At 42.5% G+C, this 24,274-nt stretch overlaps 1 protein-coding gene and 1 long non-coding RNA gene across 2 annotated transcripts in view; both read left to right on the forward strand.

Annotated features, from left to right (window-relative positions):
- LOC135294711 (dual specificity calcium/calmodulin-dependent 3',5'-cyclic nucleotide phosphodiesterase 1C-like) overlaps window positions 1–24,274 on the forward strand; it is a 397,332-nt gene that overhangs the window by 200,068 nt on the left and 172,990 nt on the right.
- LOC135288110 (uncharacterized) lies at window positions 8,130–11,248 on the forward strand. Its single transcript, XR_010351410.1, has 3 exons — window positions 8,130–8,407; window positions 8,974–9,084; window positions 9,879–11,248. It is a non-coding gene; the product is annotated as an uncharacterized LOC135288110 (long non-coding RNA).

The following is a 24,274-nucleotide window of genomic DNA, read 5'->3' on the forward strand; positions in this document are numbered from 1 at the left end:
GTTTTATGATTCTATGGTTTTAAGGTGATGCCAATGGAAGCAACAGCTATGAGCCTTAATTCAGTCTTGTCTGAGTCATAACAAGAAGCCTATCTCCAGTCACTTGACAGAGACCTGCAGGACTCCTGCTTTACCGCCTCTCACATTTTGACAATCTTGGAGCATCAAAGCTTGTCAGTGTCTACTTAATGCAGTATGTGGGGTCTGAAAATTGGAGAGAGAGGCCATGTTGTGCAGGACAGCTTTGACTATGCAAAGAACAGGTGTTTAAGGCTAATTGATGGGTAGAATAAAGCCCACATTCTCTGCTTGCTGGGTCTCAATATTTGTTTATTGCCTGTTTTTGGATTTGGATTTAAAAAAACTCCCAACACTCACACAAATAAGAAAGATGAGTTTCACTTTCTGTAACTTGTTAAAATAATAAACAAAATCACTGCACAAAGCTGAACATGTAAAATACACTTTCTTGTATTTTAAACTCATCTACAACAGATCCAGGTTTCATTTATCATTACAACATTGTCTCTCTTCCTTTTAATTACATCTCCCTTCTATGTGCCCATTTTTTGTAGGTTGAGATTTACAAGTCAGAAGGGGAATAAGAGAAAAAAGATTATTCAAAGGCTGCATTGAGGAGGGTCCCATGGAGAGTCAGCCGAGTAATGACACTCACAACCAATGTGGCTACATGTCGTCCCACTTTATTAAGCAACTTTGGCATATTTATCCTTCTCTATACACTGTCTCACGCCACTAATGCTTAATGTTCATTGGTTAAGTAGCTATACTCACACATACATGTTAATTACTGATTGGTTGTCACGCCATAAGCATCTTTAGCTAAGGTGTGCCAAATTAGCAGTTCCCACGGTGTGCTTGGCATTTGGTCTCATTTTGGCACAATGCTCGTTCTTCCTTGTTTTATCTATTCAAGGACAGTACATGGTCTATCTTGTTCTTGTTCAAGGATGGTGCATGGTCTTCAGAGTAACTCTGTAATCTGCAGGCCAGGGTTGTCCAATTCCCACAAGAGAATATCATGGCCTTGTTCAGCCATGAATCCTTCTACACTGCATTTTCTCCTTTACCTTTGTGTGTGTCCACATGGGGTCCAAGAAGGTGGTTTTTAGGCAGTTCAAAGAGAAATGCATGTCTCTTTTTTTTTTCGATATCACTATCTTCTTGTACTTCATAGGGTAGGTGTATTATTGATGATAAGGCAAGACAGTGACTTGTGGGTGTTCTAACAGATCTGTGCTTTTCAACAGCAGGGAACAAATCCACTTCTGAAATGGAAACAACAGTTTGAGCTGAAACTCCATGGATAAACAAAGGCCAGAATGTCCTAGTTTGAGGGCTGACCAATGCCTGTCCTTGACCACACTTCTCTGCCTGATGTATATCAACTGAATCTTGTACCGCAACAAACCCTGAACATTTGTTTTGTAGCTGTGCGAGATTTCCAGTTCTGGTTTTGGCAGCATCATATCAACTGCAGTTCTTGACATGGATAGACTGTGTTGGGGCCTGACATATAGAGAGGGTAAATATATTTTTAAAGCCCAGTGTTGTATACCTGTACAACATGTGAGTCCTAAATGTCTGTGTAACGTTTATGTATACAAGGCTGTTCCAGGAACTGTTAGTTTCCTGACTTACTGAATTTACCAGCCCAGTCTTCCTTTCAGATTTATAGAAGAAACTACATATGGGTGGGAAGTTGTGTATAGGAAAATACATGAATTTAAGTATAGTCTTTATCTTGATAAGGAAGTATTTAATAAACTATTACTTAGTAACCTCCACTATGAGAGATTAACAGCCTCTACATACTAATACCAAACTGGTGTGCCTTGCAATTCCTGTTGCCATAATTTTTAGCCTGGTTTCCTAACGAAAACTAACCGTCCTTTTCCTAAGGAAATTTCTGTATGCATATTCCATTAACTTTTTAGACATAGCTGAACTGGTTCAGTAGCTTAACAGAATGGCAGACATCTCCAAGGTCATATGCCACAACCTCCTCCTCTCCTGTCCTGTGGTTATACCCAGCATGGTCTTTGTGTGCACATGCACAGTTCCAGGCTTTTCTGATGTGAAGTGACTCTAATGAAGTGTCTTATAATGGGAAGGACCAGTTGATGTTTCAGGAAAATAACACTGAAAATGGGTTGGAGGCCACCTGGCCTATTCTTCCAGCCTGTGATAGGTACTTGAAACACATTTTGGAGGAAGGGATGTGGGTTCTGGAACAGATATATTGTCCTGATGCCTGATCATGTCCTGTGCATTCCAAGTTCCTCGCCCTGTTCTTAAGTCAAGACTGTCACATTATATATTTTATTCCCAGTGTGAAAATAGGAGAGCAGCTTTCTTACTCTTGACAGTCAGATAGTGTGATGAGTGGAGACAAAAGTCTTTTGCTGAAACTTTGTTTTGAATTCTTTAAATTGTGTAAGCAAGAAACATTAAAAAGACACTCAAATGCAATTCCTATACAGTTGAATCCAATTTTAAAAGACTATCTGATGGCAACCAAGTTATGCAGTATGTTCTACTGCAATGTTTTCCTTAAAGATATGGTAAAGCATCCTCCAGATCCAATTCAAACAGGAACAGATTTAGTGTGATTTTGAGACCACAAAAACTGCAAGTAAGAGTTCAGGAATTTTTAGAAGTGAAAAAAGTAGCATATCTTGGAAAGGAGGGTGTGTGGATCAAGTACTCACTGTTTTTACTCTTATGAGAAACTGTGGGCTGTCACAGACTTAAGCCTGTTTTTCTCCCTAGTGTCATCAAGTAGAAATTTTGCTCCTTTCCAGGCAGTGTTGTAAGTTGAAACCTATGAACACACTGCACCACCCCAATTAGATGGGAAGCCTGGAAATATACTGAGGGCAAAATTTAGCTGCTGCAACAAGCATTAGAAACTGGCAGTGATGTTTGTCATGAACAGGTCCAGTGACAAAACAGGTATGTTGGGCGCAACTCCAAGAGAATGCAAAATCTACAACTGAATATTAAGCTAAAAAGACAGGGGAGTGGGTCAAGGGGGAAGAAGAAAGAAAAAGAAACACAGTTTAGAGGAAAGCACATATTTCTCCCTCTCATGTAAAATGCAGGAAGTATTTTCAAGTGTTCTGTTGTTGTCATCACCATGTTGATACAAGTAGTTCATGCTGCTACAGGAGAATTGCAATTAACATTGTTGACAGTGTCAGTATAATTTCCATTGTAGGAGGCACTGCGTTCCCATATCACCGCTGGCTTGCAGAGCCTCAGTTGATAGCAAGGAAGGGGGAATGCAACACTGAGCATGGAGATGGGTGATTTTGAGGCTGAAGATCACACTCACCACCTCTTATCATGTACTGGTCTGTAATTACTTTGCCGTGGGTCTACAAAACCTGTGGACACGAGGACTCAATGACAGAAAAGTGATAGCTCTGGTAAGCCAGACTTCTATGCAGTGTCTAATTTTAGTATTTATCTACTCAGTGTGTAACTGAAAGCTAATGACAGCTAAAACCCTAAAAACATGCACTGTTGCGATAAAAAGATGGTAATCTTTTTACCACTAGTTACAAGCTGTGGGGATAGAAATCTAGGATGTCAGTTTTTGTTCTGTAGTTCAGTTCAAGAGTGAAATCAGAAATAACTTTGAGTGTCAAATGTAGTCCACATCTGTAGGTGAAAATAATTTCAGGGACAGACACTCTGATCTGTCCATGAAAATAACATAAATTTAGAGATCAGTTTTTTAACTTAGTACTTGAAATTACTTAATTGAATTCAGAAACTGATGGGTGCAATGTTTCCTTTCTAGCACACCTGCACAAAGGAAGATGTTATCACAGTTCAGGCATACACAAAGCAGCAGAAAATTATAAACACAATGTCAGTTGTTTTTTCCTTCAGTTGCTACAGACAAGCACCTGAAGTAAGGTAGAGTGGTATCTTTCCATACTGTCATTCTCTGTATTTTCATTTCCTAAGACTGTTGCCATAGTTCTTTAATTTGAAGTATACATACAGAAATAATGGCATTGTCATGATGTCTGAGTAACAGTTGTTTAATTACTTGCCCCTTGTCAATGCAGAAGCAGGCTTACTTACCATGTTAGGCTATCAACCATTGCTTTATTTACCACATTAGGCTATCAACCAGAATTTGTAGATAATTTATGTACTTACGGATTTGCAGTTGTCATTCTTCACATTTTCCCCGTTCTCCTTTTTAAAAAGCTTTTGGCACAGGACACAGCCCTTCCTATACTTTTAAGTGATCCCCTCTCAATGCTTCCCAAATTTTGACATGGCTATTCTTCAAGAAAGCAAAGAAATGGTCAATGAACAAATCAGAAAGAAAGAATTGTCCTGTTAATTTATATTTAATGGAAGACTTTTTTTTAAATTCAATGTTAAATACCAAGCATTTTCTCATTTCAATTCTTAAAAATAGCAGCCTAAACAACATAATTTCATTGTTCTCAGGCATTGTGTGGGTGATGGAACACATCCAGCCTCCAGATCACCATCCTGCTATTCAGATGCCAGAATCCATGATCAGTTGTGAAACACAAATACAGGCAACTTACTGCATGTTTTTGTGGCATTTGCAAGGCACCTACTGCTATGTATTATTCTATTATATTTTGCCACTGACATAAGATTGCTGCAGAGCTGATTCATAGACATGTAAAAAAGTTATTTGACAAAAATTATTTGACATGTTAACTTATTACACTGATTTTTTATGACATTATGAGTCAAAATCATACTCTTTGCTCAATCTTCAGTGGTCTGAACTTGGATGTAATTCAAGCTGCAAATGAAGGCTGTTGTCAACAGCCTTCTGGACAGTGGAGTCTTTTCTACAAGTATTCAAGTCTGAGTGAAAATGGAAATAATTTTGGCTTTCAAGGTTTTTCTTTGTTTTAATGAAAGTTTACAGTTCTGAACAAAAATCTATATGCAGCCATAACTCAGTTGAAGTCTGTGAATGACTCCTAGGGAAATAATAACATGAGGAAATTTGACAGAAATTGGCCAAAATTCATGCAATATTTGGACCAATTAGCACAATTTTTCATTCTTTCTTTCTTTCTTTCTTTCTTTCTTTCTTTCTTTCTTTCTTTCTTTCTTTCTTTCTTTCAAAACCTTCTTGGCTTCATTAAGGTATTTTTCAAGGTTTTCAGTCTTTGAAGCAGAAACTTTTCATTGTCATCCTGAGACCTTTCAAGCATGGGATGCTCATCTGTGCAATACTGATAGAGGAGTGGTTTGGGTGTCTGTTATTAATAGTTATGTACCAACAAGGTAATTCAAATTTTATTTGAGGTTTGGAAAAAAATATGGAGGAGGAAAAAATAATCTTCAGATGAATCATTCTGATTCAGAGAAATAGTTCTCATTCCACTTACCAAAATGCATATTAAATGGATCAAATATCAGACCAAGTAAGTGCAAAGTAATGGAGAAAACCTGACATCCACCTGCTATGTCATTTCTACATTTAATGAACAGTAAATGATCCAGCTGTTTTGCCACATGTGCTGTAATACTTAGCAACAGATATGGAGAGATGGCCATAGAGAGAGGTGGTAAAGCTATGGTAGGTTCCTGTTTAAAAGAAGGTGACCAAATGTCTGTGTGTAATTTGTGATCATTTCAAGAGAGGTTGCTTTTAAATTTAATATAGACAGTAAACAGATAAGCCATAAGGGGCAGATTCATGCTTAAAATCCTATACTTTTAAGAATATAAGTGAAATGTGAGAACAGGTAGTTCTTAAAACAGTATTTTCTCTGTCCACTGTAAGTTAGGAATAAGAAAATGTATGAGACTGCCAAAAGAGAAGTCAGATTGTGTTATTTGATTTTACTGAGTGGTAAAATGAACTTAGGATATACTTTGGTTCTTGGGTCAATATACACATTTTCTCATCTGCATCAAGGTGCTGTTACATTATTTTTAACTTGATGGCAATTTTTTCAACGAATTGACAGCTTGAAAAAATTTATCCTCTAAGCAAATTATCTCTAATTTTCCATTAGCAGGTCTGAAGTTTGTTTAGGAAACCATCTTAACCATCTTAACTGTTATTCATTGCCAATTTTGTTTGGTCTTAGAGGTCTTTGTTGTGCTGGAGGTCTTGGTTTTAGGACAGTGTGACAATTAAAGCAGCCATAGATCCTCCCCTTCTTTTGAGTTCTTTGCATGTTACAGAATAATGAGGTTGGAAGAGACCTCTAAGATCATCAAGTCCAACCTATGCCCTAACATCTCAACTAGACTATAGCACCAAGTGCCATGTCCAGTCTTTTTTTAAACACATCCAGAGATGGTGATTCCACCACCTCCCTGGGAAGACAATTCCAGTGCTTTATTATTCTTTCAGTGAAAAATTTTTTCCTAATATCTAACCTATACCTTCCCTGACATAGCTTGAGACTGTGTCCCCTTGTTCTGTCAGCTGCTGCCCGGTGGAAGAGACCGACCCCCACCTGTCTACAACCTCCCTTCAGGAAGTTGTAGAGAGCAATAAGGTCACCTCTAAGCCTCCTCTTCTCCAGGCTAAACAACCCCAGTTCCTTCAAACGTTCCTCATAGGGCTTGTTTTCCAAGCCCCTCACCAGCCTCGTTGCTCTCCTCTGAACACGCTCAAGCATCTCAATATCCTTCCTAAATTGAGGGGCCCAGAACTGGACACAGTACTCAAGATGTGGCCTCACCAGTGCTGAGTACAGGGGGAGAATGATGTTGATGCAGCTCCTCAAATCTTGTCCAGAGGCAGACAGCCACATATTTTGCTAGCTGGGCAAAAAGATAACCTTAAAGGTTGTGCTGGTTTTGTATTGGAGCCATTCAGGGAAGTAGCTATCTAAGAGAAGCTGCTTGCAATTTCCTCCATGTCTGACAAAAAACTAATCAGTTTTGAGAATTGACAATCTGTTAAACCACTGAAAAAAAGCTGGACACATGCCTCTATGAATACACATGTTAAATACAAAAAAAAAAAAAAAAAACAACAAAAAACCCTGGGAAGCCCTCTTTTCCTTCTGGTCTTGGTAATAATAAGCAGGTAGATCAGGCTGCAAAGATAGAGGTGTCAAAGATAGACTTAGATTGGCCAACACCGAACCCACCACATTAATTGGCTGGGAAATTTCAAATTAGTGAACTGAAACACTACGAAGGTGATATCTCTTGTTACCTTCTCATATTTTTGAAAAGGGATTTGAATGTGAGGAAAAGAAAGAGGACTAGAAGCAATGAATATATGTAAATTTTGTATCATTTATTTCAATACCATAGTTTTTGAACAGGACAAGATGTTATGTCAAAGCCAGGGCAGATAAAATGCTCTTAACAGCAAACTTCCTAATTTGTTGTTACTTTCTGTATGAACAAACCAATACTTTATAATGCACTAACACTACTCAAATTGATGAATGCTGAAACCCTGTAGTGTAGAGGCAGCAGCATTTTGGAATTATCATATTTGCAAATGGATATTGGCAAATTCTGCAAAAGAAAAAACAACACAGAGAAAATGGAGGATGTGACTGATGCATGGTTATCTCAACATTCTGCAGAGCAGGGTAGACTGTGACTTCTGTGTCCTGGGGAATGTTTATTAGGGAGAAAGTGTAGGAATTTTTTAAATTGTTTTTTCATGTGTCTTAGATAACACAACTTTGCATGCTTAAATCAGCAGAATTCCTCTGGAAATGTCCACCCAAGGAGACCTGATGTGGATGTGCAGACCCCTGAGGTGTCCTGGGATTTGTGGAGCAGTAGGGCTGCGAGGCAGCAGGAGCATTTCTTTCCTGCATCATGGTGCAGAAGCTACATGCTGTAATTTCAGAAACATAATACCAAATTATAGATTTTTGCAGGTAGCAAATCTGTCCCAAGCAGTATTCTGCTAATTGTCTGTAGGAGAATAGATTATAGGACATTAAGAATGGGGCTGCAGCCGAGCTTCATCCCTAATGGGGTGCAGCTGTGTAAGACAGGTGAACAGCATTGAAGGAAAAGATGCACAGAATGCTGAGGTGCATTGACCAATCACAAAAGAGTAAAAGGGCACACAGTGCCCTTTTATGGTGTTATGCACCTGAGAAGCAGGGTTTAAAAGGTTGTACTGAGGAATACTGAAGTGCTGATGCTTGAAGCTATTCTTGCTGTCAGTCGTGCATCCTCCATCAATTGCACTTTCAGGCAATAATGGGGCAAAAGAACAGATCTTCACAACCATACATGCTCAGTGGATTTTCTTTATGGGCAATGAAAGGATGCACCTTAGTATTTTCAAGGTTTTCTATTTGTGTGATTTTCCATCCAATCTGTAATTTCAGTCATGCTAAAGCATCGTTTTAACTTCTCTGGGAATGTAAAGGTATTTACCTGGGCACATACTGCACACGTTGGGAAATAGTGCATGGTGCAAGAGTGAAAGACCTGTGATGTAAATGAACATCAGACTGGCAGATTAACAGATGAGGGATATTTTGGAGTTGCATATATGACTGTCTGCTATGACGTGGATTAGAATGTAACACCACCTTTTGGCAGTGAACTTTTCTCGATACTGCAGTAGGCTCTTAAAAGTGTAGTGTTAGAAAGTGGGGTGCAATTAAAAATTAGAAAGTGTAGTGTTATAAAGTGAATGCAGTATGGTGCTGGGAAGGAACCCAATAACTCTAATTCTTGGGGTTCCTGAGCTGCTCTGGGTAACTTTGGCAGCCAATCTTCTATGGGATTTTTAATCATTACAGCCCATCACTGATGGATTTTGTGTTTTTGGATGTGATGCAATTTGGGACCTGGGTCAGGCATAAATGTGTCAAACTTGGCTGGATAATCTCCAGCTTGCAGCGGAATCCCTACCAGGCAGGTAGACATAGGGTCTCTCACTGTTGCAATGGACAGACACATGTTTTCTTGTTGGACCGTCTGTGCCAGGGTTACCCAGATGTTTTGGAGTGGCTGAGGGATGATCCACGCAGCTGTCAGACTGCTCAGCATGAACAGGTTGGCAACTTGGACAGAGCTCATTGTGAGGTTGAGTGGGAGGTAGGTATTCTTTACTAAAAGGAAAAACAGACATTTTAAAACATATTAAAAGTCAGGGGTCTGCTGGAATGTAGGAAGGCTTTCCTTTTTCTGGTGGTGTCTTCTCTTTGAGGTGACAGCTGCTTGCTTTTCATCCCCTTCTGCTGGTGCTGGATTTTTGGGGGCGAAAGGTTTTACTGACTTTTGGGGTACCCAGCACGGGCCTGCAGGGGTGGATACGCGTGCGTAGCCATGCCCCCAGGTAACAAGCTCATAAGGACTCTGGGTTTCCCAAGTTTCTGGGTCCTTAATGAGGACTAGTGGACACTGTGATAACTTAAACTGATTATTACTGTGAAAAAGACATACAACTGGAGAACTCATACTTTCAAGTGAACAATTCAGAAAATTAATGGTAAACAGGGCTTTGCAGAGCTTTTGTCACGGTGACATCCACACTCTTGAACTCCTCTGCCTAGCCAGGACTTGAGTGTCTGGTGGGCACACTCAGTCATAGCTCGACCTGTGGGGGAATGGGGAATGCCTATCTTATGCTCCCCTCCCCACTGCTGGACAGCTGGACAAACTCTAAGAACTCCTTGGATGCATATGCTGGGCCTTTGTCAGTCTTAATTTCCCTAAGGACCGCCAACACGCCAACACTGAAAAGGTTTGCACCAGGTGTTGTTTGGCATGTGCAGCCCTTTCCCCTGCGTGGGCAGAGGCATAAACCTCACCTGAATATGTGTAAATGCTTACATTTAAGGCAACCGAAACTGGGAATGTGTGTGATGTCTGTTTGCCACACTTTGCAGCTTCCAAGGCCTCGGTGGTTACCCCCAACACCTAGCGATGGCATGGCCTGGAGCTGGCGACTGGGACAGGTGGCCACAGTGGATCAAGCCTGACTCTGTGTTATTGGAACTGACGGATTAGACCCAGTACATTTTGATGGTATTGTTGGTGACTTAGCTTTGCTTGTTGAAGATGTCCGGAAGGTGTGCCATTTCTGCTGGGGCGGCAAGGGAATGTGCTTTGCAATTACCTTCTGTGATTCAGCCTGGCAAATCAGTATGTGACCTCACATACATCACATAGAACAGATGGTCCTGCTGGGATACTAAATAAATTTGTTTTGAGAGAACCTGCAGAGATGCTCATTCTTGATGTCTTTGAGAACTGCCTGCTCAGCCCTGCACACTACTCCCGCCACGTAGGCTGAGTTGGTGACCAAAATAATTGGCTCCAACAACTTCTCAAAGGTTCTCATGACTGCGGCCAGTTCTGTGACCTGGGGCGACCCCTCCACAAACTCAACATCAGCTTCCAAATGTTGAGTCTGGGGACTTCTCCATGTCATCACCAACTTGTGGGATGCCCCAGATGCGTCAGTGAACACTGTGAGCACTTTGAGTGGCCTACAAGTCCTTTTCTCAGGAGGAATGAGGTGTAATTCCTCATTAAACAGTTTATGTGATGGAGCGTGGACTGATATTTATCTATTGCAGTTGTCCAGAGATAGATGGGGGTTGGCATTGCTCTGGAGCACATGCTTGAACATCTCTTTGATCAGCCTCTTGGGAGAGTTCTTTCCCTCCTTAGAAAGTTTGACTGGGGGTGGAATACACTTAAAGTCACAACCAGCCAGCTCATGCAGTCTCACCCTGGCCTTCCAGATCAGCTGAGCTATTAGCTCTTGTGGCTGTGTGATGGTTTTGGATCGCTGGTGGGAGAGAAAAACCTACTCTGTGATTAAGAGTGAATCCTTCTGGCCTTCAATCCATTGGAATATCAAGCCATGTACATGTCATAGCTTTCCCAGGACAATGAATTTGAAAGGCAGCACAGGCTGATAACAATGAGCCTATCTCTCGGCCAAAGCCTTCTGTGCTTTTTGTATTGCAGGGTTTGCCTCTGGGGTCAGTTCCCAGGGAGAAACTAGCTCTCTCTCCCCTTTTAATAAATTGAGGAGGGGATCTAGGTCCTCACTGGTGAGGCCTAGCCAGGGCCTGACCCATTTCAAAGACCCACACAGGGAATGGAGACCTGCTAGGGTTTTTGGATCACTATTGATTTCCAACTTCTGTGGAACAATGGCCTGCGCAGTGATCTCCAAGCCCACGTACTTCCAAGGTGGCATCCTCTGAACCTTGTCTTCCTGCAGTTGGAGTCCAGCAGAGGTTAAAACTTTAACCACTAGGTCAAGTCTGTTTTGGAGTATAGTGTCATTGGGGGCACACACAAGCCTATCATCCATGTAGTGTAGGATGATGGCTTCCCTTTTCTGGGAATGCACTGGGGACAGCAATGAAGCCATGTACCCCTGGCAGATGAAGGGACTGCACTTCATGCCCTGAGGTAATACTTTTCAGTGGTAGCGCTTCACTAGGGCTTCTTGATTGATGGTGGGAACCAAGAAGGCCAACTTTGCAGCATCTTCTGGGTGCAGGGGCATTTGGAAGAAACAGTCCTTGATGTCCAGGACAGCCCATTGCTGGTTTCAGGGAAGCATTTTTGGGGAGGGCATCCCTGGTTGGTGTGACCCCATGTCCTCAAATACTTAGTTTATTTCCCAGTCATGATCATGGATCATAGATCATGGAGGAGCCACCACTTATTCTTCACTGGCTTTTTTATTACAAAGACGAGAGAATTCCAAGGGCTGATTGTCTCTTCTATGTGGCCTTTAACTAATTGCTCTTCTACAAGCTCCTCGAGTACCTTAAGCTTTTCTTTGCTGCGTGGCCACTGATTTACCCAGACTAGGGTATCATCCAGCCATGTTAACTTGTGGGTAGGGCGCTCCACAGTGGCCATCTCTAAAAATCTTGGGGATTACCAATTTGACCCCCACTGCGACATGGTGTCTCACTCCCCCACAGAGGAGCTTTGTAGGCGGTAACAAATGGATGGATATTGGCCAATTTTCCATCTGGCCCCTCAATTTGCACAATGCTTTTTGATATCTTTGTCAATGTACCTCCTCCTATATCACTACAGGACAAGAGACAACACGACGCAGACACACTGCTGCTCTCAAGGCAGGAAAAAAGGGAAATTTATTTTCTGACTCCAACATTTATAGATTTCCAAAGGTGACAGTGGATTGGAGGGTGAAACTGCCACCTCTCCAATGACATTGTACAAACCAACAGTCCATCAAATTTCTCCTCCACCATAAAAGAATGCAAAACAATAAGTTGTTTACAGAAAATGTGTGAGAAAGTTTACTACAAGAATGCAAACATCAGAAGGCTTAAAAAAATCTTTAAAAATCAGGGCGACACTCCTACACCTTGGATTTTGCCAGCCACGGGTTGTAAGTCCCAATGTGATGGCCACAACATTTCAGGTATGATTGTCACATCTGCCCCCATGTCAAGCAACCCTTTCACATGGAGATGATCTGCTCCATGGGTTAGGTTGCATCCCATAATGGGTTTGTCCTTGCCAACCCCTTCTGCCCAGTAGATGCTAGTGCTTTGTCATCTACTGGGATTTCTGCTGAAATGGAAATGGCCTGGGTGATGATTTGCCCCTTGGCCAAATAGAAGGGTGGCTGAGGCAGTGCACCAGGAGAATAAGGTTAGGTGGTCCCTTGATGGTCATGGGAGCCACCTCGATCTCCATGTGTGTGTGGTGTCCCCAGTAACAAAGTACTCACTGTCCAGTCCTGTGTGATCTAATGAGATGCTGTGAGTCCTCTGGCAGGTCCACTCCAATAACTGTCTGTCCTGGCTTGTAAAATAAGCATGTATTCTATTCTTGCCATCTGTTGGGGGTTAGGCAGTTTTTCTTATCTCTTTCAAGAACAATGACACTGCCAGGAAGATAATCTCCTGCTAATGGGCTATATAATGTCCTGGCTTGTAATATAAGCATGTATTCTATTTTTGCCATCTGTTGGGGGTGAGGCAGTTTTTCTTATCTCTTTCAAGAACAATGACACTGCCAGGAAGATAATCTCCTGCTAATGGGCTATTGAATTACTCACTGTGGCTGGTAAGATTAGTTACATCATCCCATTGGGAGATGCTCCACCCAGAGGGAGGAGCCAAGCATCCCTGCCACCATAAAACAAGCATTTCTGAGACCACAGACAGCCTTCTTTGCTGGATTTCCCAGAGGAATCAGGAACCAAGGCCCAGCTGCTCCTTCGCCGCATTTTCTGCACCCTTCTGCAGATCGCCGCTCCAGGAGGAGCAGCCACCATCTGGCTGGACTACTATCAACACCCTGACTTCTCAGGGTGTCAGGTTTTTCTCACTCTGCCAGTGGTTTTTTGCTTGTGCTAAATTACATTGTTATTTAGGTTTTTTTTTTCTTCCTAGTAAAAAACTGTTATTCCCATTCCCATATCTTTGCCTGAGAGCCCTTTTAATTCTGAAATTGTGATAATTTGGAAGGAGGGGGTTTACCTTTTCCATTTCACAGAAGGCTTTTTGCCTTCCTTCACAGACTCCTGTCTTTTCAAACCAAGACACTGTCAAATGGGTAGACCTGAAAAGAAAGGCTTCAGCGGTCAAAAGCTTGAAACACTTGTGAGGCCACCATATTTTGTTATATAAACATTTCTTTTACTGTCCTGCAACCTGCCTCCCTTCCTCCCCCTTTTCTTTTTTGAGAGAGGTTTTCCCCCCAGAGGGGCCTACTACATCTATATCATGGCATGGGCTCGTGGTCCAGTCCTAGTTTTTTTGTTCGCTGGTTTTCTTCTTCTGCTGCTGGCTTTGAGGGCAATATCTGGCAGTCTCTGGCTTCTTGCACTGGAAGTAGATGACATGTTGAAGCTGTTCTGGTGCCATCTGTTGCCTCCTCATTCCTGGTGATACAGCTGCTTCAGTCCTTGGGTTTGTTGACCTTGGCCTTGTCTCCTGTGCACCGAAAGGCTCTTCCTTCTTGGCACACGCTTCTATCATCTGGGCTAGCATAGTTGCAGGGTCGATAGGCAGCCCTAGGAGCACCCTGCGGCAGATCTCGTTGGCATTTCTCTGTGCCATCTCCTTAATTAATTCTGCCTGTGCCATGGGGTCTTGTACTTGTCTCTTGATTTGTGCATGAAGATGGTCAACAAACTGCAAGAAATTTTCTGAGGCAAACTCTTCAATATTAAGATAACTACCCCTAGCTTCAACTGTAGGGAACTGGTTGAAAAGTCTTTTCTGCATCTCCTGAGATGTTATCTAGAATAAATTTGGACAACATCCAAGCTTGGTCCTCCGGCTTAGGCCATTCCCCCTCGCCGCATAGATGTAAATTTACATTCTCCTGTAAATCTTGTGTGCCCTGGGTGATTTCCTCAAGCTCCTCTAGGAGTCCCCTCAGGGATCTCTTCCAGGTGCTTTCCCATAGATCAAACTCAGATGGCGTAAGGAAACACTGGAAAAGATCTCTGAAGTCAGTCAGAACGAATTCAAGGAATTTTAAGGTGGTTTTCATCATGCCTCTAAAGATCTTACTGCTCATTTCTTTTTGTGCTTTGCATAACTCTCTTTTATTTTGGTAGGAGAAGGGCTGATAGTTTCTAATTCCACTTCCCCTACCAGGATATAAGACAGGAGCGACTGAGGGTATGGCTTCCTCCCCCGGGTTTGATCCCCAGGGTTTCCCATTTCTGCTCCACCCCCACGGGACTTGGCAGGGGGGGCACCCCGCCATAGGAACCAGGCAGGGCCCCACTTCCTCCCCCTTTCCCACCCCCATGGGAACGGGGTAGGCGCCCACCCCCTCCCGTGGTCCCACCCCCATGGTGACTTGGTGGAGGAGCATGGGAAACAGGAACCTGGAGTGGGGCGGAGATGTGCAGGGAGGTGGTCCAACCGTGGGAACCAAGATTGCAACAGGCAGGGGCGGGGTTGCAGGATGATATGCAGGGCAGGAACATGGAGGAAGGAGGAAGGCTGTCTGAGGGAAGGAAGGGGTTGTGAGACCAGAAGGAGTTGGAGGAGGGGATAGGTAGGCAAAAGGGATAGTGGGAAGGAGAAGGGTAAGCTGGAGGGTCTGTCACCACCTCCATGCCTCTGCCATCTTGGATCCCAACCATGCAGTCAGTGCCATCTTGGATCCCAACCACACAGCCGGTGCCATCTTGGATGCTGACCATGCAGTCTCTGGCATTTTGGGGATTGGAAGGGGTCAGAACACAAAATCTGGGGAGCAGCAACTGGGTTAAAGGGGTGCAATGAAGATACTCTGTCAGCTTGCACAGAACTGCCAGAACTGAGCAGGAAGTGGGAGGCCAGGGACACAGTGGCTGTGCCAGGAACCCTGCATTTCTTGGGGTGTCTCACGTGTCCCATTCCGCTCAGGGGCAGAGGGTTTGGGAGGAGGGGGAGGGGAAGCCGTGGGAGGGGAGACTTGCTGTAGCTGTCCCTTCGCTTCCCTCTCAATCAATTCTTTCTGAATTAAAAGGAACACCAGGAGAAATTTGGACACTGTTTCATCTCTCTGTTCCACTTTTGCTAGCAGCAACTCAACAGTTTTGTCCCAGGCAGAGATAGAATTCATATTCTGCTGGGTAAACCGAGAGAAATGAAAAGATAACCAGCAAACAAACCTTATTAACTGTCATTTGGAAAGAATGTTTCCACTACCTAGGGTATCTTGAACTTGGGTATAAATGCCTCTCTGTGTTGCAGAAAGCTTAGAGCCCATCCTGGTGTTAAATGCTGACTGCACACTTTAATCTACCTTCCTTGCAACAAGCACAGAAACTGAAAAGTGCTATGATGTTTCCCGCCAATCTAGGGAAGCATCTGCAGTTTTCCCTCCCCCATGTCTGAGGTAAGAAGCAAAAACTGCATGCGTGCAAAACCCTGATGCTTTTATATTCACTGCCAGCAGCTGCACAGGCTCTGCCATGCCACGTGGCTGTCCAAAGCCAGGGCAACCCGCAGATCTGTGCTGCCTGCATTGGTCTCCGCTGCTCAAGTGAGGTAAAAAGACATAAGCGGCGGTTTCTCCCTACCGCCCGTGCTCCCCCCCACCCCTTGCCCTGCTGCGCCTAGGAGCTACTGCTGCCTGCGCTGCCATGGTAACCATTTGCCCCAAAATCAGAGTTGGCACCGCCTGCCATGTCACCGAAACTGAAACTGCTGCACCCCAGAGCTGGCGCCCTCGGAGCCGGCACCACCTCTGTGCCACAGAAACTGCTCACAACTCAGATCCGCACCGCCGCTGCCACACTGCCCGGAGCTGCATTGCCAGCACTGCACTGCCACCTGCACACACAAACCAACCCCTCCACACAGGTCTGTATCCTTCCCTCGTGCTGGAGATTAACCCCCACTGCCTGGGGGTCACTCCGGGGTCCCCACTATCACTCGTGGGGTTTACTCATCTCTCCTGGGGATCTGGGCTGGCTGGAATGCTGCAAGGAAGTCCACTGTCCGGGGGCTGCCAGTCCCTCCCTCATGAGCACTGCCATAACAAAAAGCAGCTGGAACTCCAAGTAAGCCGACAGTCCAAAAGCTTGTAAAATCCACACGTGTTTATCCAGCTGTAGCGAGGGTCTTTGACCTTGCAGAAGGCCCTACGTTGGGCACCAGCTGTATGTTCTACGCCTCATGGGGGTCCGGTTTGGCTAGCTCTGGACCCCGGTAGTACTGACAAGGACAAAAGCAAAAGACAAGAAGTGCTCTTTCTCCTCAGGACCAAAAGTCACACAGTTTTATTGTGCAACCCCTCCTTGGATGTCCAGGAAAAGAAAGAATGGCTCATGGTGGGAGATTTTAAACCCAGAGGAAGGGGGGTGGAGGAAAAGGGCCACAGCCAATGGGATACAACTAATGGGAGGGGTGAAGGGAAGAAGTTACCCGCGTGAAGAGCACCACCACAAGACTCAGAGGAGAGGGGAGAACAGAACAAACCATGTGATACAAACAAACTTATTCAGTGCAAAATACCAAACCACCCAAAATAACTAAAAATCTAATAACTAAATAATCTACTTAGTGCAATATAACAAATAATAGTTCAGCTAACTTATGACTAGAAAACTTCCTTTCAACAATTACAATCTGAGATTCAGAAGGGAAAAAAAAAACTGTGAGTGCAGAGTGAAATATTTTCAATGTAAAATTATGTGCAAATCATTTTCCTTTGGTGGCAGGGCTACAAGAACATGCAAGTGTACTTGAAGAACTCTGTTGGCATTTACTACTTTCCTGATAATTTATTCTGGAAAAACAAATAAAACCCAGTTAAGCCAAAAGATCTTCTAAGAGGATCCTATAATAGACTAATAGACTTACCTTTGTCAAGTGTGTATAAATGAAGAAAGGAATCTTAAGTACTCATCTCAAAAGAAGATTCCTCTAAGCTGCAGATGTTTTTAAACAGTTAATATAAGTGTCAGTCCTTGCTTTTGAAGAGAATGTTCCAATTTCAGAAGGCAAGTCCTCTTCTATTTTCTTCTTTCTCACACAGTATATTCACTGCATCATGTAAGTCTTATTCTCAAGTTTGTCTGTGCTTTGGAAAGACAATGCAGCATTCATCTTGGATGCAGAAAATAAGGATCATGTGTCATACCTCATTAGCACAGGTATTATTCACAAATTCCACACATGCTGTATATGCAGGTACCATGGGCATCATATGGATAGCTAGGGTTTGACTACTTGATGTTGACAGTGAGACAGTATTCAAAGAAAGCTGTAATGAAAACTTCTCTAATAAGTTACTTCACATGGAAATGCATTTCTGAATGAGTGAGTATTGATAAGCAATACAAGTGATTAGGACAGTGTATAACAAAAGTCCCTATATGCATAGACTTTTTTGCACATATGCCTGTTAGCAGCTACACGTCAGTAATATCAGCAGAGCATGAACTAAAGCAGCCTATTTTTATACTTTTTTTAAACCACAAAATATTGTTTTTGTTAATTCATCAAGATTTTGATTACTTTTAGAATTTAGGATCTCCAAATTGCATAGGTTTTCAAGCTAAAAAGAACAAGTTTAATCTACAAATATTTACCTTCAACAACCTAATAATACTATCTATATCACATTTCATGATATTCAATTTAATTATGAAACATCTGTGACGGAGGCTGCATAAAATCTCACCTTAAAGACAGTTTTACAAAAACAGGACCAGTTTAGGAATACTGATAATGATATTTAGAACATGTCAATGATGTTTTGCTAACTGAAGGAACATACAAGACCATGTTGTAAAATATCATTCATGAAGATATTTCTAAGTGTACAAAGGTGAAATAGTTCTGTACTCTCTGAGCAACCTCAAGTAGTGTCTGTGGGTGTGGTGGTTTCACTCTGGCTGAAGGCCAGATGTCCATCAAAGCCACTTTAATATTCCCCTCCTCAGTGGAGCAGAAAAGAGACAATATAATAAAATATTCATAAGCTAAGGACAGGGAGGGATCACTCATTGATAGCTGTCATGGACAAAACAGACCCAACCTGAACAAATGAATTTTTTTTTAATACCATTCAAAATCAGATCATGAGAATGAGAAGAAAAACAAATCTTAAAAACAGCTTTCCCCTAGTCCTCCCTCATTCCTGGTCTTAACTTTATTCCCAATTATTTATGTTCTCCTCCACAGCACTGCACATGGGGAAAGTTTTGAGCAGCTTCTTAGAGAACTACCCCTATAGATCCCCCACTACAACAGCTTTGCCACATGAGCTCAATAGAGTGGATCTAGTCAGTTTTTAAATATGTGTTAAAAGCAATCTTAACTCCTGTAAATGATAGGGAAGATTATTTAGTTTGCCTAAATGGTGAATACATAATGAAGTTAGTGGTAAAACATAAGTGCAATATTGTTTCTTAGAAAATTCAGAAAGAAAATAACTTTGCTGCTGTTTCATGCCAAGTTCTTTTGACCTATAAATCAATCCCTTGAGCCACAAGACAGTTCCAGAGTAAGTAATTGGAATTAAGCTTTCTCCCTGGTCCCGTTTAAAGGTAAAGGTATTTAAAATATATAAATATATATATATATGCACACACACATAGAAGTATAGTAAAATTTTTATAAGTATGTTTCAATCTTGAGTCTGTTATAGATAAGTAATAACATGGTTGGCTTTCACAACTAAGGGGTGAACATTATTTCTATGTTAAGAGAAGTTCTGTAGATGTATAGTTATGTTACTGTAATATGCCTTCCCCCTTGCATTGTTATCACAGGATAGCCTTGGTAGTTGGGGAGGGTTAGCTTGTTACTATAGTAATACCTGACCTCCAGTCAAGATGTAAGTGAACTCTACTGTTGAGAGCTTTGTAACAAGCTGGCTCCGAGCTAAAGGTCACAGTGAGATTAATTTGACCGAGATAGAGAATGAGGGGAGTTGCCATTCCAATTAAACTGTGTCCTTGGCCCACGGATGAAGAAATGCACAAAAACAGGTGGTAAAGCAAACAGCTTGGGAAAGTAGTAATAGTTGCACCAAAACAGCACGTAGATAGCTGATAACTAATTAGCCAATGGTGAGCTGGGATTTTGCACTATGCATGAGCTAATTAAAAGGTGTATGATAATTGGCGATTTGGGAATAAAGACGAGACTTGTAGATCATCATCTGGTGAACGAGTCTTCCTTCTCCATCAAATGGCTGACCCCAACATGACCCGTAAGACGACTACGGATGGACACGGCTGCCACGGATCGGAGAAGTAGGAGCGGGTCCCTCTGAAGCAAGGGGTGGGACGGCAAACGAACCACTGCGAGTTCGCGGCCCTGGGAGCTATATAGATAGTCTCAGCCTACGTGCTGCCGAAGCCTGGAAGCCTTGCAACAGCACTGACGTTCTCAAAAATGGAAATGGAAAGGCAAGCAGCATATGTTTTCTTTATTTGCTTTTTAAAAAAGCGTCAGGTTAAGGACATAGACTTGCAGAAAGAGCTCCCACAGTTGTTAGCTTATGGGTATGCACAAGGAGTTTCTCAAAATCCTTATACAGTACATGAATTAACAGAGTAGTGTAAGTTCGGGACCAGGAGGGCGACAGGGGCCGCGGGAGAGCCCAGGGCAGACGCGGTGGCGAGAACGCGTATGGTGGCGGCGGCATGCTCGGTGCCGGCGGCGGTTACGCGCACTGCGGGTCCAGTGACACGCATGGTGACAAAAACTCGCACGGCAGCTGTCCGTGGGGAAAGCGCACAGATCGCGAGGGAAGTGCCAGCCAGGGCCGGGCCAGCCAAGGCGAGATGCGGGGGCCGAATACGGGGCAGCGACAAGCGCAGTGCCAGTGGTAGCGGCGGCGGACGTGCACTAGTAACGCGAAACCCGAAAGCTGGAGCTGGGAGGGCTTTTTCACTTGTTGCAAGCGCACAAGAGCACCAGCGGTGTGGGACGTGCTCCCGCTGGCTGCGGGTGCTGGCGCAGAGCCAGGGGGAACCAGCCCGAGCAGAGATCCAGGCGGAGCGGAGCCCAAACGATATCGGGGCTGTGCGGGTCCAGGCGAGAGCGTTCCTTTCTGCACCCCCGAGGTGGCGCAGACTGAGGCTGTGCCGGAGCAGGCGGAGACGAGGCACGGGCAGACATTCCTCAAGGCACTGCCCGGTCACGGCTGCCAGGCAACCACAGCAGCCAGCCCATTGCAGCAATTCAAACAAGTGTCTGAGGAAAAACAGGTCAGGAATTTTCTTCAAGATCAGGATGGAAAACTTCTGAAAATTCACACAGTGCTTCATCATGCAGCAGATGTTATGCGGGGCACTTCACCCAACTGTTCCACAGGCTTTACAGTTAGTTTACCAGGTTTTTTTGTAAATGTGTTTGCTTTTTTAAAAGTGATTGAGTATTTGGGTTTGATGGCTTTAAGTTTGATGACTTCATTGCCTTTCCCTTACCGGAGGCAGGAACAATCTTTTAAGGGAACAGAATCTAAATAAACTTCCTAGTTTCTGTTTGGACTACATATGACAAGATTTAAAATGTAATATTTCTGTATACTATGGTCTTTATAGTCTTTGCTCTCTTCTATTCATTAAGAGATGGCATTAGATAAATGGATGTAAATGTGCTAAGTATTTTTGTACTGTCCTTATTTTAAGTGAAATTATATGTGTTAAAATTATCTGTCATCTTTCTCAGTTTTGTTTTAAAATATCTATGCAAACTGTCCAGCTTTACCAGCCTGTTATCCTTCAGTTAATCATTGTTGTCAATCAGTAAGAAATCTCAGTGTAACAAAATGCCAGCTTAATTCATTAAAAAAAAAAAAAAAAAAAAAAAAAGAAAAAAAAAAAAAGGAACTGCTTCTATTGTAAAAAATTATTTCCAGGGAAACAAAGATTTAATTACCCAAGGTGTCTTGGAAGACAGAGCATTTGGGAAAGGTCAATGAGACACCCTGTTGTGGGGTCATCAGTCGATTCCCCAATGATTCAAAGTTTTAAGAATTATTTATATTAAGTTTATAACCTTTGTTATTTTCAGTTTTTGTAGGTAATGCTGATAGATGGTGATTGTTGTTAATGTTGGATGAATGCTTTGGGAAGGTTGTGTTAACTCCTTCAAGCACTTCTTGTTGATGAGTTGATTTGGTGGTCTGAATCTTCAGATTTTTGTGATGAGAATTGTTGTTGATGTGTTGTAGCATTTGCAGCCGGCTTTCATGTGTTTTCCTTTCATGTGTTTTTCTATTTTTTTTTTTTTTTTGTGTGATCACCTGCAAGACACGTGTCTCTTCAGGATCCTGTCTTTTTATTTCCTAACTATTTAGATGTTTCTGAGGGTTTTTAGCCAAATTGGCAGTTTTGTGGTTCTTTTAATTATTATTACAGAAATACTCCAGCAGAGAATTCAAGAAGTTTGCTGTGTTTGGAAAATCTCTGTCTTGACAGAAACTTCAGAAGGATTCAATTATTTGCTGGTTTGATTGGTTTGTAGCCCTAAGGTTTCTTGTTTATAACTGGTGTTTTTAAAAAAGTCTTGTTTAAGAAATGTGTTAAGTGATACCCACCAATTAGAGTTTGGGCTCTGGCCAAGCTCTAGCTCTATTTGGATAGAGTGATTGACAATCAACCCAGATGTTTTCTGCATCAAAAAGTGTTCAAGTCCTTTTGACTTGGCGATTTGACCATCTATGACAGCTGAGCCATTTTCAGAGGTGATTTGGAGAAACATGAATCCGGACATGATTTCTCCAATTCTCTGTCATTTTAAGGTTTATCAGCTGTCGCAGACTCTGGGATAAGAGTTCAGTGTTGTAGTGTTTAGTAATTTTCTGATCTTGTATGTGTTGTATGAATTTATCGGATCATTCTGTATCAATACATATGAAAATTAAAGAGCTCCAGAAAGGGCTACACCCCCTGAAGGAGGATGATGGATTGGGATTAGAAGGATGGTTAAAGAGCCTGGGATTGGGCCCTTGGCTGAGAATAATGATCATGTATGCTATAGGGATATTAGGTGTGATAGTATTGATAATGCTTGTATTACCATGCTTGCTTAATTGCGTACAAAGAATGGTGAGTCAGATGATGGAAAGGGCTTGGAAAACAACACTTCTGGCCCAAAAAGAAAACGGGGGAAATGTTGAGAGCTTTATAACAAGCTGGCTCCGAGCTAAAGGTCACAGTGAGATTAATTTGACCGAGATAGAGAATGAGGGGAGTTGCCATTCCAATTAAACTGTGTCCTTGGCCCACGGATGAAGAAATGCACAAAAACAGGTGGTAAAGCAAACAGCTTGGGAAAGTAGTAATAGTTGCACCAAAACAGCACGTAGATAGCTGATAACTAATTAGCCAATGGTGAGCTGGGATTTTGCACTATGCATGAGCTAATTAAAAGGTGTATGATAATTGGCGATTTGGGAATAAAGACGAGACTTGTAGATCATCATCTGGTGAACGAGTCTTCCTTCTCCATCACTCTACCACTACATGGCAAGAAAGGCATTGAGTGACAAGACTTTAAGAGGGGCTAGAAGTATAAAAGGCAGAGCATCCATTTTGTAGACAAGAACATGGAAGTATAATCCATGCTCCCAGCATTGTAATTTTTCCTTACTTAGTCCTTTGGGTGTATTTTGTTTGGTTCAATAAACCTTTGAAATTTTAAAAGTGAGCAATGATTTCTCACAAGTCTATTAAAATTTTTTATCTCATTTTGGGAGCAAAGCTTGGGTCAAACAACATCTGTCTGGCATTATAAAGCATTATTTGAAAACAAAATGCTTTATACACTTATCCACTATAAGATGTGAGGGTTTAAAATCAGCCACAGAGTACATGAACCAGAATGAGTACAATTACAGTAAAGATGTTCTGTGGTAACTCTAGTAATGTAAGAGTTGTATCCATTTAGCAGTGCAGTCTTTCTTTCTTAAAAAAGATGCTGTTGCCTTGTAATAAGAGGAATCCTAGTTATATAATGGTCCAACATTTTGAAACTTGTGGCATAGGTCTGCTAGTGCAAATACTTAATTTACAAGCAATACTTGGTGGGAGTGTGTTGGTACATCTGTGTGCAGTAGAAGCGTTGGCAGCACTCTGCTTCTTTGATAGAGAATTGGGCTGTTTATCTTTGCCCCTGTTTTGTCTGAGACACTTTTAGAGGAAACACATTTCAAAGTGGAGTGCTGTGTTTGCATATGCTAGAGAAGTACATTATGGCTTTTCCTTCCTTCGTAAAGAGAAGCAGATGGCAGTGCAGGGTACAGTGCTGTGCATAGAGTAGGTGTGTAAGCAGGGGGTGATATGGCAATGGGCCTTCTGCCGGCATTCTTCACCCCAAAGTGTATTCCTGTTCCCTTGAGCTTCTGATGCACTGCTACACTGAAATCCTTTGCTGCTCTCTCAGATCTCCTCTGTAAACCTCATGTCTCTCATACATCCTGTTTCAGACTGCTTCACAGAGGGGAAATCTTCCAACCCTTCTCCTCCCAGAAGGCAGAAGGGGAGTGATAATATAGATGATAGTCACTAAATGCAGACTTGCCCTGGGAGTCATCATCTCACATGCCTTTGCAGCTCCACATCTGACATCCCCTTCTTCTTCCTCCCTTCTACAGTCTCACACTTCTCAGCTCAAAAATTTTGTCCTCTTGCAGCTCCAGCTTCTGGCACAGATTTCCAATAGTTATCTAGCAGCTGTACTTATAAAAAAATCATTCATAGAAGACCCCAGTAGCTTAAAAGAGAGGATCAGGAAGAGAAAATGGACCACTGCAGACTTTCTCAGGCCCTTGTTTTTTCACTTGAAAAAGATTGTGGTGA

This window comes from Passer domesticus, chromosome 1, assembly GCF_036417665.1.
Source record: "Passer domesticus isolate bPasDom1 chromosome 1, bPasDom1.hap1, whole genome shotgun sequence".
NCBI lineage: Eukaryota > Metazoa > Chordata > Aves > Passeriformes > Passeridae > Passer > Passer domesticus.